The following is a 12346-nucleotide window of genomic DNA, read 5'->3' as shown; positions in this document are numbered from 1 at the left end:
ATGCACTGAATGACACCAGTACAACAAGCTCAATAATAAGCAAGCAGCTGTGGACTGAGTCTTGCAGAACCCTGTCCCATACAATGGAGAGTAGGCCAGCTTCAATTGCAACTGGGCAAAGCTTTATTGAATTCACTGTCACAATATCAGTGCCAGTACCTAAAGTCTCCTCACAGTCAGAAGTGAAATAAATCCTCTACGGATGCATAACTGGTGAACTACACAGGCTGGTACCTCAATCCCTAAGAAATGCTCTTCACAATACTTCTGACTGTGCCTTGGAGCCATATACTTCAGATATGCAGAGCACAAACTCTGATACATCTTATTTAACATCTCAGGAATGGGAAGAGTTGGCAGCCTTGTATACCCCAGATGTGCCCCAGAAGACAAGCAATAAGAAGACTGAAAATAATAATAGACAGGTAAAACAGGAAGGAACATGCAACATTTGGACCTCATTATTAAGTACCATGTGGCTGTCAGTCAATGAGATGCAAAATCAAGCCGACAAAATGGATATTCAACTATCATCACTGAACTGACTTGCCATCTACGTCTTGAATATTGATGCTAAGTCTGTCTAACTTAATAACTTGATCAGGCGTACACAAGCTGAGATGCAGTTCTCACAAGCAGGTTGTGCCTGTGTTTTAATCATAGAGAAATTATAAACATTACCATCTGTGATGGGAGATCTCATTTCTGCACTGATGGCAGTAACTGATCAAGCTGTTATGGGGGCTCAAGAGGACAGAGCTGACAAGTTAGATGAACAAACTCACGATCCGAGAGCACAGACAGCTTTAAGAGGTAACAATCAATAGCCCTGAGGACAGTTGTCCCCTACTTCAGAGGAACAGGCCCGTGCAAGGAAGATGTCAGGCAGCAAGGAGGAAACTGTGTGGTTAACTGTTGCACTCAATTTAAAGCAGCTGTGGAAACAGAGAAGGAAGAGAAGGAAAAGAAAGACAGATATATCAATACATTTCCAAACTGGCTCCATGATCACAACACAAAACAAAAGGATGATGGCTTGAGTGCTGTAACTTTTCAAATACTCACCCCCAGTCACAGATCTGGGTTTAATCCATTGTTCTTTTGCTCACCATGCCACCCCACTTTGGACCCAGCAATGTGCAAATCAACCTTGAACCTGCTCCCCATGGGAACAGCCCAGCCTGAAATACCAGGCCAGGTCTCCCCTGGGCTGGAAACTAGCATCCTGGGACCGGTTTTGCGGTAGCACCCCTCATCAACCAGGCTAGCTTAAATCTAGTGGCACAGTGAGCAAGGGACCCACGCCTGTGCATACCCTGGCCAACTTATGTCGACTTTAGCAACACAAAAGGATGATGGATTGAGAGCTAAAACTTTTCAAACACTCACCCAAGTCACACATCTGGGTTTAATCCATAGTTCGTTTGCTCACCATGCCACCCCAGGTTGGGCCCAGCTATGTTTAAATCAGTCTTCAGCCTGCTCCCCATGGGAACAGTACAGCCCAAACTGCCAGGACAGGTCCTGCCTGGACCAGAGACAAGCATTTTGAGACTGGTTTTGGGGTATCACCCTTCATCAGCCAGGCAAGCTTGAATCCAGTGGCATAGTGAGCAAGGGACCAACATCTGGGCATACCCTGGCCAACTTACTGTGACTTTAGCAACACCTTTATCTGCCACTATGAGTCCCTAGTCAATGGTAATTAGGTGCCCAAGGCAGGGGGTACTAGAGGTAGCCCCCTGAGTGCAGCAGCACTGATTGTGCCAGCCCGTAGAGCCATGCACTCAGATGTACCAGCACTGCTATTGCAGGCTGAGTGTCTTGATGCAAACTCAAAAGACAAACTTGATATGGCATACTATCTGTGTACCCTATCCACAACACTGTATCCAGTATATATAAGACACCCTTCTGGCAGGCCTTCTAGCCCTAAGGCAGGGTGCACTCAACTGTATGTGAGGGTACAGCTTCATGAGCTTTACGCCCCTACTGAGTCCTTGCCAAGCCTGGGACATAGTGAGTGAACAGAGCATCCATTTTAAATGCTTGTGCTGGGCACTGGTCAATACGAGTTTCACAGCTACATGATGGCCACTCTGAACACGGGGTTGTTTGGTATCAAACAACTCAGAATGATAAATCCAAACTGGTACTAGTATTGGATTTATCACAAAATGTACTCAGGGGTAACCTTAGAGGTGCACCCTGCAAACGCTAACTACCCTGGCATGGTTGCTGGCCGGTCCCACCCAGCCTGCCACCTCCAGACACAAATCTGAATCCCTGGGGTGAGAGCTTCTGCTCTCTGGAATTTAGAAAACAGCCATTCCGGGGCGGATTTGCTAACACCTCCTACCTCAGGAATATACAATGCCCTGTTGGTGAGCTTCAAAGGGCTTGCCACCCTTAAAAACTAACTTGCAGGCCTGCTGCTACCATCAGATGGCCGCCCCAGTTACATACCCCCACTTTTGGTGGGAGCAACAGAAGGAAACCCACCAAAGTGTAGGAGGAGTGGTGAGATCTGGCTTGCACCACCCCTAAGATGTTGCATATGAGGTGACCTCTTCAGTTCAGTTTTCTCTATCTTGCATGAAAGGAAAATAGCCAATCAGGTGCAGGGAAGTAACCTCTGCCTACAGGAAGTAGTCACTTAGTGGGTGTAGCCACCCTAAGGTAGATGACCCATTGGTCACTACTAGCTAACCCCTAAAATGCCCACTAAGTACAATATTTAGTGGGCACTCCTAGACCAAAAAATCAGATTCCATGAACAAAAGAAGACCAGCAACAAAGAAGACCCAAGTCTCGAAAACTGAAGTCCTGCTTCACCAAGAAAAGGCTCCAAACCCTGCCTGCTGCACCAAGGACTTGACAATCACCGCTGAAGGGGTTGCTTGGTTTTCGGACGTGCTCTACAAACCTCCAGAGGACCTCCACTTTTCAAAAAGTTCCACAGGTCTCCCTCCAGAGTGAATGCATCACTTTACTGACCGGCTATTGACCAAGGAACTGGACACCACAGTCAGACCAAACTTTGCCCATTGGACTATGAGGAAAAAAACAATCAGTGTTCCAAGTTCGGTGGCACTGTGTCTTCCAGTGGCCAGACTGCAATAGCTCTAGGTACTGGATACCTGTCATCGGACACCCAGAAAGACAATCCATTCCAGACTGAAAAGGACCAGGAGGAAGCGCTAGTTGAGGGACTTCAGGAACCACCTGGACCTTCCACCAGAAGTTCCTGCTGACCTGCAAGCCATCCTCAAAGTGACCTCCATCCTGCTTCCAAGAGCACCTTTGTGCACAGCTCCTGTCTCACCGATTCACTCTGCACCCAGCTACCCTGTGCCCTGCAGCGAAGATCCTGCTTTGCCTCAAGGGTTCCACACCCCTTGCGACCTCGACACCCCTAGGGGACCCACAGGACTTATCTTTAAGTCATCCTTTGTAGTGCTTTTCCATGTGGTACCCATTAGTGGTCTGGCACCAGCTCCATCGACTTTCTGCAGCTGCTCCTGCCGGAACAGGGAGTTGCCCAAATTTCGCCAGCTGCTCCAGGTACGACGACCTTGACACACCTGAAAAAGGAGATATTGGTAAATGCATTGCCTGATTTACTGTGAATTTTCAAAGCATTTCTCCATTGAACTTATGGTGCATAATTACGCACAAAAAAACTAACTTTACCAAAAGTTAAAAAATTCATAGCTAAAATAGTACTTACCCGATCTTGGTCTTACAAATGTTACAAAAATCTGAAGTATTTTTGTAAATTGGTGCTGAGTTTTTCATTTGAGTGTGTGTCTCGATTTATTGATGCTGCGAGTACAAAAAATGCTTTGCACTTCTCCAAGATTAGTCTAACTGCTCGACCAAGTGCCCATAAAATTAGAGCATTAGGAGGTCTAGTTTTTAGCTCTGTAAACCAAGGTGTGGTTGCCTGGACCCTCTGCACAGTGTGCCCAGCTTTCCACACTATATAGAGGGCCAGTCTCCTACAGTGTTGGTCTTATTTTATTCAGATAAATATTACATATTTTCCTAAAATGGTGTGGAGTACTTTTTGTGGTGTTTCCACTGTTACTGGATGAGTTGTAGCACAAATACTTTACACATTGCCTTCTACGTTAAGCCTGCCTGCTCTGTACCAAGCGACAGAAGGGTGAGCACTGGATAATTTAATTTGTGTTATGACTTACCCTGACTAAGATTTTGGTCCCTACTTGGACAGGGTACCACATAGAGACCCAATGTCTAGCAAATAGGAATTATAAATATATTATTTATTTGTTTAATATGTAAGGACTTTAAGAAAATAGCTGTATTAGGAAATATTTGTAAAGGCAGTCTTTATTGATTCCGCTTTTTATTTTTACTTTTCTTTACTATCATATTACAACTGTCATTCTATAGGTACACTTATATTAATGCAATATTGTAAGCTTGTATGTCATCATAAATTCAATAAAATATTTTTAACACAATAGTATTTTACTTACCTTCCCTGCCAGGGAGTGTGATATTCCAGCTGACTGCACTCTATTTTTTATCACACTAATAGTGAATAATATATTATTATTCACTATTAGTGTAATAAAAAATCATAAAAAGTAAGGAGATTTGAGCCCCAACTTAGGTCTATAAGGACCTGCTCCCCTGTGTTCCGCACACTGAATTTGCTACTGCTGAGTCAGGGGGTTACAAATGCAGTTGCAGGGGTCACAAGAGGCAATCTAATTTATTTTTTAGTAAAACGTAAATATTGCATCGCGTGGGCAGTTAGTTGCCCTGTTTGTCTGATGTTTAAACCTTATTGTGGGCTTAATTCAATTATTTGAATTAGTTTGTGTACGTGTGTGACTGTACTTATTTGGTGATATAGATTTGAAGGTCCTACCTCTAAAGAGAAGCCTTGTCTATTTTGCTGGTGTCAAATATCGAACAATGATCCCCTTCAGCAAATTGATTGTTGTCTCTTTGGTCACAAGTATCACAAATTAGGTGCAGATTTATGGAAGGTGGCGCAGGGCCACTTTCCCTGCGCCCCTTAGCACCCCCTCTCACCACCACCATGTGTGCGCCGTATTTAAAATACAGCACAGCATGGCGCAGGGTAGGAGGCAATAGAGTCATTTTTAATGACTCTATTGATGTACTCTGCAGGAGTAGCAACAAATTGTTGGCGCTACTCCTGCAGAGTAAATAGGGGCTCATTCTAAAGAATGGAAGCCCCCTTTTAACACCTGGAGCAGGCATTACAAGTGCAGTAATAAATGGTGCAGGGAAATCCCATAGATTTCCTTGCGCCATTTTGCCGGCTCCTCTAATGGGGGAAAGTCCCCTTTTCATACATTATGCCTGGTACAGGCGTAATGTAGCGCAAACGGTTACAGGGTGGGGCAATGCTTGCATTGCCCCACCCTGTAAATACGGGGCGGGGATTTTGGCCTTGTTGGGCCACATTAACATCAAAATGAATTACATTAATGTGGCGCAAGGTGGCGCTATGGGCCTAAATATGCCCCTTAGTTTATTAGAATGAATGGCATAACTAATTTCTCTGCGTTTGTCAAACGTGTCTCTTACTTAAAAACTGGGGGGCATATTTATACTCCGTTTGCGCCGGAATTGCGTCGTTTTTTTGGACGCAATTTCGACGCAAAACTAACTCCATATTTATACTTTGGCGTTAGACGCGTCTAGCGCCAAAGTCCATGGAGTTAGCGTCATTTTTTAGCGTGGACACCTACTTTGCGTTAATTATATGCAAGGTAGGCGTTCCCGTCTAAAAAATCGACTCCGAGGCATGTGCGTCGGATTTATACTACCGGGAGTGGGCGGGTCCAAAAAAATGACGTACGGCCGCTTTTGCGCCGTTTTTTAGCGCCTGCAAAAGGCAGGCATTAAGGGACCTGTGGGCTCTGAAGGAGCCCAGAGGTGCCCTCCCATGCCCCCAGGGACACCCCCTGTCACCCTTGCCCACCCCAGGAGGACACCCAAGGCTGGAGGGACCCATCCCAGGGACATTAAGGTAAGTTCAGGTAAGTGTTTTTTTTTTTTGTGGCATAGGGGGGCCTGATTTGTGCCCCCCTACATGCCACTATGCCCAATGACCATGCCCAGGGGACAGAAGTCCCCTGGGCATGGCCATTGGGCAAGGGGGCATGACTCCTGTCTTTGCTAAGACACGAGTCATTTCTATGGGGGTTGGGAGTCGTAAAAAATGGCGCAAATCGGGTTGAGGCGAAAAAATTGCCTCAACCTGACTTGCCCCATTTTTTGACGCCCAAGCCCCATATCCCCCTACGCCGACGCTGGCTGGTGTACGTCGTTTTTTTTAACGCACACCAGACGGCGCCGGCGGCTAACGCCGGATAACGTCATTCAATAAATACGGCGCCCGCATGGCGCTTCAGAATGGCGTTAGCCGGCGCTAATTTTTTTGACGCAAAACTGCGTTGGCGCAGTTTTGCGTCAAAAAGTATACATATGGGCCTGGGTCTCCCATGAAAAAGGGGATAAATTTGGAAGATGTCATCGAAAATTCTATTGTCTTTCAAGGACAGCGCATGCTCATTCAGATGGCCATATTCCTCACACACCCAAACAGTTTCCTCACTTCACTTTAATATATTTGACGAAAACATCTATATAAAAGCAGTCCATTTGTGGAATTATTTAATAATGTACACAAACTTGTCTCTTCCTTGCTAGAGGGATGTGCATAATACATCTGATCTGAAATAATCATTCTAGACGTCGATAAACAGAAAGGCCATTGTCAGACTATGTGAATTAAAAAAAAATACCAACAATACACGTTTATGTCACCATATCAAACACATAGGGAAGTGAGAAATATTTGCGTCATATAAGATAAAACAGAATTTAAAGTTCCTATAGAATCCATACAAGACTTGCGGAAGAAACAGCTTGAATAATAATTTTACACGGCAAATGATGTATTGATGTGTAAACAGTTCTTACTTATTTACGCATGTCTGATGAGTCATAGCTTAGGTTAAATTGCAAGAATGTGATTCACCCCTGCAATTTTCCATTACCGTTTCATGAGTCAAACGAGAAAGAGAATGAGCAAGCTGGTACTTGTTCAAATCCCTTTGAAGCATAAACTGTGTCTTGTTCACTGAATCACATAGAATCACTATCAAGATGCTAATAAACAGTGTGAAGGACCCAAAGGAAACCTGGGGAGTTGAGCATGGGAAGAGAAAGAGAAAGAGAAAGAGAAAGAGAAAGAGAAAGAGAAAGAGAAAGGGAAAGGGAAAGAGAAAGGGAAAGGGAAAGAGAAAGGTGTGACCAAATACTGTGACCCTGTGAAATCCAGATGTTATATTGAAACACAGACCCAGAGGCAAGCCTTTTTCTAAGAAGGGAATTACATTTTATGGAATGAATCATCAGTATATGTAATTGCGTAGGACAAAGGACAATTTCAGACTGGCTGAAATGCTGAATGAACGCACTGTAAATGTTAGCATGAATTTGACATGAAGTTGTCACAAGCTTCAGTAGCATCGTTAGCTAAATGGTTTCAAATCAGGCAGCCAGAGAAGTAATGTCAATTTATAATTATAATGCATGTTGGTGGAGGTCATTTGAACTAAATGTTTAATGATTTTTCTACAAAGAAAGACGTTGCAGCGTGACATGTACAAAGAGCGTCTGCACGAAGAACGCAGCAGGAAAATGAGTGCGAAAATTGGATGTAACAAAGGAGTACATTTTAGTCCAGATTATGATCGTATTCTTACGGCATGTAGCCTATATATATAGCCAGTAGGCCCCTGGCTCTTTTTTGATGAGTTTTTAATAAATGTGATCAATTTGTATTTTCAGATGATTTATATATTAGTTAACTGTCTCGTGAATAAGTGTTATTCCTGGACGTATATAAACATATACATATCACAAATGCTTTCTGGTATGTTTCTGTAATTGAAAGGAAATAGACCATAAAAAAACAAAAAAAATATAGAGGCAGATTTATGAAAAGTGGAGTTGCACCTAGTGCATCGCCACTTTTCTTGCGATTGAGAGGATGGTGCTTTGACTGATAAGAGAGACACCTCTTCCTCTTCACCATTGGGAATACCGTTTGTTTGTTCGGCTGTCAGTGGAAATGGAATTGAAGGAACCGCACTCTATGGGATGACCTTTCTCATGCCATTCCCTCAGGCGATTTAACTCTCCGGGTAGGCCATGTAACCCATGTGCTTGGTGCTCCTGAAAAGAACGAGTGCACAAACGTCTTCTATGTGCTGGCAAAAATAAACCAGCACAGCATGGACATCATTAGTTTTTCCAAATATAGGCCCCCACTGTTCAGGACTGTCATGAAAAAAATGCTAAAAGATCTTTCATGCTACCAAGGCCTCGAATGTCAAAAACCATGGGGGAAAGCCCTTGTAACCCCAATATACCTGGGCTATCTAGCAATACTAATATATGAGTGGTATAAAGTAGGGAAGAATATAAAAATATTCACCATCACAGTGAAACATTAATTAATCAATGGGATTTTTTAAAACATTTTAACACTCATACTTGGTGAGCATAAATTAAGATTTATCTCACTTTGTCCCACTCCTCCTCCTAAAAACAACATGTGTTATATAGTATTGACACAATGAACATCACTGGAACATATAGATACACATTACATCACAACAGAAATATATACAACACAATTTCCAAACAAAAAGCATTGAGTACATAGGAACTCGAAACTTCCAGCGTGATTCAGAGAGGTGGGCTGCCAAACAATTTTTCGAGGGCAATCCTCTATTCAAGGTAGTGATCATTTTATACCGTCATTAGTACTAAGTAGGTGTGACATGGGCTGAATGATGTTAACGAAATGTGGTCCTTGATATGACGTTAGAAATTTGAATTTCATAGATACGCAAATGGCCTGGGTCTGCACATACATTCTGAGTACATGAGGTCGGACCTGCTATCATTCTTTTGAGTTTTCATGAGATTTACACATGTCCATGCTATGTATAAATATCTTCAGAATTGCCTGGATAGGTCTGATTTGATATACTCCTGAAATTATCTTAGCCTTAATATATGCTAAATACCCATTTGGTGTCTTTTGATGTAATCTCTTGATGCAATTTCTATATATTTCTTAATATTTTCATCAGAACTTGTTGGGTGTTTCTAATAGTTGTAAGATTTATATTGGTGAGTTAAATACTTGTTCCCCAAATTTTTGTAGGGTGTACAAGTTTTTCCAATTGAAGTTTCCCATATGTTAAATAGCCAAACGCTACCAACATACATGTTGAGACAGCGTAAATACTGGAGAGGTCAATACTCGTTCCCTCAATACTATCATTTTTTGTATTAATTTCCTGCATTTAGAGTCATCATTTGTATAGTTATATATTGTCACCAGCTAATAGCTGGCAGCCGATTCACAAAATGAGTTATCCTTCGCTAATTCTCCAAGTGACCCTACTTATTACCAAGCATATGTGAGCGTGAGATTGATACTGTGGAGTCCACTGACATCACCCTGCTCTTGCCTGGAGGCAGTCTGCCTCAGGCCTTCCAGAGTAGGACAATCTCATTGACCCTGCAGAGCTCCTCTCTGTTGAGTCCACCGGCTCCTTGCAATTTTTTCAAGTCAGACAGCTCTTTCAGGGATGGAGGCCAGATCAGAGGCCAGATCCTCCTCTGAAGGAGGATATGTCTGGGCTGGCTCACCAGCCACAGTGTCTTCTGTTTGGTTTCTGCAAGCTTGGCCCATGGTTTCAAAGTCCAAGGGTCCAGCATTTCCCTGATGTGCATTCTGTAGCCTTGTTGCAGCACATACCGACCAATGGAGGTCCAGCATCTGCAAATTGTCCTCCTTTACACCTGTGACCAGTCAGAAGCTTCAGGATCATTTCCCAGTGGACACTGTACCCGGAGGGCAGGAGACACAACTACCCTCATAGGACCAGTCACCTCCCGATTCCAAACTCACTATTGCCATGGGATGAAACTTAGCTCTGCTGTCTGCATAGGGAACCTGAAGAAATACACCAGGAAGGATCTGTTCTGGGGAAATCAGTTCGCAAACAACCATGGTGACACTGGCTTCTGTATGACTCAAAGCCTCAACCTCTGTCCAGTTGATTTTAAGTCTCTGCATGTTCTTCTCAATGCTTAGAGGTAAGGCTTCCAAGGTTTCACATTCCGTGCCATCCAAGGAAACTCAGGTTACCTCTGTATATACCTTACCCACCTCCGGGTGAACTTCCAAACCCACACCGGGAATCTCATGGGACTGCCCACTCTATTTGTTTTATTTTTATCTGGGCTGCCCAGAGCTTTCCCTTGGGAGGGGACCTACCCCCCTTTTTCTAATCACCTCCCTGGTTCTTCCTGGTCACCCTGGTGCAAACCCACTCTTCTGCTGTTTCACCCACTTCCCTGGCACCAGACTAATTAGAGTCAAAGGTTTAATGGTGTAATGCTTCGAAAGACAATTACTTAATATGTGTTCCTTCATGGACCAATTGCAGAGCCCCTCATAGGTGCTACCTGGTTGTCCTGTATACAGCCCACAAGTGCCTTCACAGGGGTGTCTACAAAGTCAACCTAGGGTTAGGTGCTGACTTTATGGGTGTCCCTAAATTTCATCCTACATTATTCAGGGGTGTGATCAAATCTCCTGACAGAGCACTGCTGCATGTGGGAGTAGGATTCAGCTTCCTCCCCCTCTAGGGTCAAATGCCTATCTCTCACAGTTACTGGAATCAACTCCCACAGCAGTGAACCCCAGTATTGAGAGCTCACACTCCTTATCGTAAGGGCCATCTCAAATGCTGCCAACAACGTTTCTACGTCATCACCTTTGTGATATTTAGGATCAATCCTCTTGGGCTGCCTTGGGACAAACCACCCACCCGTAGACACCATTATCCTCATCAAGGCTGCCAAAATCTCTCCTTTTCTCATGTGCCCAGCTCTTCTTGGCTAGGGCCAGCCTTTCTGCTTTTAGTGCTATGTAGGCTAACCGGGTTCAAGTTCTCTCTCCCAGACGGACAGTTCTGCGTCTCCTCCGGCTAATCCTCTCACCCCATTAGCTCTAGGCAGGGCCCCAGTTACTGTATTAGTGGACATGCATTCTACCTTATCCTCACTGAGGACTAATGAGTGTTCCTCCCCTTCTCTTTCTATCTCTGGAGCCTCCTCTATGTCAGAGGTTGAACCTGCTAACTGGGCCTGTACCCAGGCTGTAAGGAACTTTATCAGCTCTGACTTCTTGGTATTGGTGGGAGGTCGTAACTCCCTAGTCCCGCGTCCCTCACAACCCTCTAAGCTCTACTACAATTAGTGAAGGTAGGTTAGCCAGCTCCATGGTATCCCTAGTTGTGTCTCACACACAAAACTGCTGTAAAAAAAAAGTTAGAATTATTTTTTAAAACAATAATTAACTAATATTAACCCAAATTAACAAATCAAAATCAATAGGTTAACTTAGATGTTTTTAGTTGTCCTACTTAAACGCTGAATGGTGATATTAAACACAAGTCCTTTTGTTGTGAAGCCCAATGAGTGCATCAGGTACATTCCTTATGATTGGAATCCTCTTTTGTGCAGTCCAAGGGTCCAGCAGGGCAGTCCTTTTTCTGCAGATATTTCCAGGCAGGGATCTTAGGTGCTCTTCATCTCTCTCATATTCATTCCACATGCTGGACTAGCAAGGAGGGGGGCACCGTCAACCAATGGGGTTCAAGTTGCCACCCTCTATGATGACTGCTTTTGGCTGTGCGTGGTTAGGGTTGGCCGCAGGTCCTGTCTCTATGGGTGCGAGAATAGGTGTAATAGTGTGTCTCTGGGTGTGGGAGTGGGCATAACCGTGTCTGTCAGGGTGTGAGAGTGAGCATGAGAGGGTCTATATGTGTGTGAGAGTGGAGGAGAGAGTGTCTGCCTGGGTCTGAGAGTAGGCGAGAGTAGGAGTCTCTGGGTGTGAAAGCAGGAGCAAGTCTGTCTCTTTGAGTGGGTGTTTGAGTGTCGGTGTGGGTGTCTGAGTGGGTGTCTGAGAGTCTGAGTGGGTCTGTGAGTAGGTGCATGAATGCCCGCATGTGTCTGTGAGTGGATACATGAGTTTCGAAGTGAGTCTGTGAGTGAGTGCATCAGTGTCTGAGTGGGTCCGTGAATGGGTTTGTCAGTGTCTGAGTGGGTATGTTACTGGGTGCATGAATGTCTGAGTGGGTCTGTGAGTGGGTGCATGAGTTTCTGAGTGAGTGTCTGTGTGGGTCTCTGTGTAGGTGTGTCAATAGCTGTGTGAGTGACTCAGCCAGAAAGGAAACTCACC

This window comes from Pleurodeles waltl, chromosome 5, assembly GCF_031143425.1.
Source record: "Pleurodeles waltl isolate 20211129_DDA chromosome 5, aPleWal1.hap1.20221129, whole genome shotgun sequence".
In the NCBI taxonomy this organism is placed as follows: domain Eukaryota; kingdom Metazoa; phylum Chordata; class Amphibia; order Caudata; family Salamandridae; genus Pleurodeles; species Pleurodeles waltl.
This window is presented reverse-complemented; position numbering follows the sequence as displayed.